The following is a 2,525-nucleotide window of genomic DNA, read 5'->3' as shown; positions in this document are numbered from 1 at the left end:
AGTGCAGATGAATTGACAACTCCGCTGTTAAGGCTTATAAATATTCTTTGGCTCCCCTTGTGTCGAATCAATAAATTGGGTTTTACTTCCCTCGAAGACTGTTGCGATCCGCTATACTTGTGGGTCATCAGCCGTCAAGATAGTCCGTAAACTTTTTTGGGAGTGCCTGCAAAGAGATCGAGCGCCGATCGTTTGAAATTAAAGGTGTTTTTAGAACATGCCCATAATTAATTACATGCATCATATATGTGGGAACGCGTACGTACCTTCTTGACCAAAGAGTCTTCATAGACGATGATGAAGGACTCCTCTATGATCAATGGCAGTGTTGATGGTGGTGGTGGCAATGATGATGATCCACTACGCCGGCCGCCCCTTCCCCCTCCGGTCGGCATCCGAGACGTGGAAGACATGGCAATGGATCAAGTGTATGTGAACGAAGAAGAGAGAGGCAGAACCTATTGACACAAGGGATGGCCGTTGTGGGTGTTTATAAGGGAGAGATGACCGTTGTAGGGGTTTACACAATAAATTAAGGAGGAGGTGACCGTTGTGGGGTTTACACAATAAATTAAGGAGGAGATGACCGTTGTGGGCGTATATACCTCAACAAAAAATTAATGCAGACTATCTTGACAGAAATGGAACTTCGTGATATAGTTTATCATTTTACCGTGAAAAGTAATGCCTAAAAGAAATGGTAATTCGTGATAGTTTATCATTTTTAGCGTGACTTTTAGTTGACTCGGATTCAGTACAACTTTATACTAAATTTGAGTCAATGAAATAAGACCGGAGGGATGGCTACAAGAAATCGGTGATGGTTTATCATTTTTTGCGTGGAAAGTAATGGCTACAAGAAAGCGGTGATGGTTTATCATTTTTTGCGTGGAAAGTAATGGCTACAAGAAATCGGTGATGGTTTATCATTTTTAGCATGGAAAGTAATGGCTATAAGAAATGGGTGATGGTTTATCATTTTTTGCATGAAAAGTAATGGCTACAAGCCTACAACAAATCGGTGATGGTCTATCATTTTTTGCGTGAAAAGTAATGGCTACAACAAATCGGTGATGGTTTATCATTTTTGCGTGAAAAGTAATGGCTACAACAAATCGGTGATTGTTTATCATTTTTTCGTGAAAAATAATGCCTACAAGAGTTTATAATTTAGCTCGTGAAAAATAATGCAGAAAACCAAACTTTAGCGTACTGGGTAACCGCCGACAGAGAGAGAGGGTGGTGGCCCCGACCAGAGAGAGAGATAGGGGTTATCCTGCCCGTTAGATCACACGATCAACGGTCGGCGGGCACGATCCGCTTGACATGGGCTAGACCAATCAGGACAATGTTGGGCGTCTGTGAGAATTTGTGAAGGGAGAGGTAAAAACTGAGTAGTATCAAGAAACCAAGGGCAAGTGAGTAGTAAACAGACTAAGGGATTCAAATATGAGATTTAAAAAATGGAAAAATGTGTGTTTTGTACAATGAAACTCATCCTGGCCTACCTCAAACTATTTGCGATACAAATATACATTAGTGTGAAAATTATGGCCTCATTCAGACAAAGTATGTTTTGGGAAAGCTGTTTTGGGTAGGGCTTATTGTGGAAAACCATGCACCTTCATAGCTACTAGGTGATTTAAGAAGTGGCAATTTGTGGTAAAACTTGATTTTTCTATGATTGTTATGGTTCCCAACGTGGCAGGTCGCGTAAGAAGACTCCATGAGTAAGTGTCAATCTTTTTTGGAATTTTTTGCACACTAAATGACTCATTTAACTAGTTAATCCCATTTGTTGACTCTCTGTTGACCAGCCACTTGAGGGTAAAACTGAGTATATTGCACTAGCCAGTATTAGCACTCAAGGGGAAAACTGAGCATACAAAAAATTCTAGTATATGACTTGAGGGTACACCTGAGTATGTCTAAATTTCCAGGGTTAGACTCGAGGACGCTTGTTGCGGTGCAGAAGTGGAAGACGTGCAATTGTTGACGCGTGTCGTGGTGCAGACGTGCAATAGTGGACGCGTAGGACGCGGGTCGCATTTAGGACGCGTAAGCCCCTCTCTCCCTCCTCTCGCACACGAGTACGTCTCATTCTCGCTCACGCACGAAACCACGCCTCTCACGTCCCATCAACTTCTCCAAATCGAAGGAAAAAACCCCAACCGCCGTACGCGCGCTCCCCTGCCGGCGATGGAGAAGAAGAATGCGCCGGAGGCCATCACCCCCGAGCCCGTCGCCTCCGAGCCCGTCGCATCCGAGCCCGTCGCCGCCGAGCCCGTCGCCTCTGAGGGAGGCGCATCCAAGCGCGGCGCCTCCGTGAATTGGACCTCTCTCATGGCTGACGGACCACTTCACAAGATCGGAGAATGATTACTAGCGAACGAGGAGTACGTGGACACATACTCTGCTATGAGGAAAGTATGTAGAAATTGGCGCTTAGGTTTACCTGAGCCCGACGTGCACCTGCACGAATGGATCATGGTTGACCACGCCCTTCCACGCGCCGCTGAGTTCAC

This window comes from Lolium rigidum, chromosome 6 (genome assembly GCF_022539505.1).
Source record: "Lolium rigidum isolate FL_2022 chromosome 6, APGP_CSIRO_Lrig_0.1, whole genome shotgun sequence".
Taxonomy (NCBI): domain Eukaryota; kingdom Viridiplantae; phylum Streptophyta; class Magnoliopsida; order Poales; family Poaceae; genus Lolium; species Lolium rigidum.
This window is presented reverse-complemented; position numbering follows the sequence as displayed.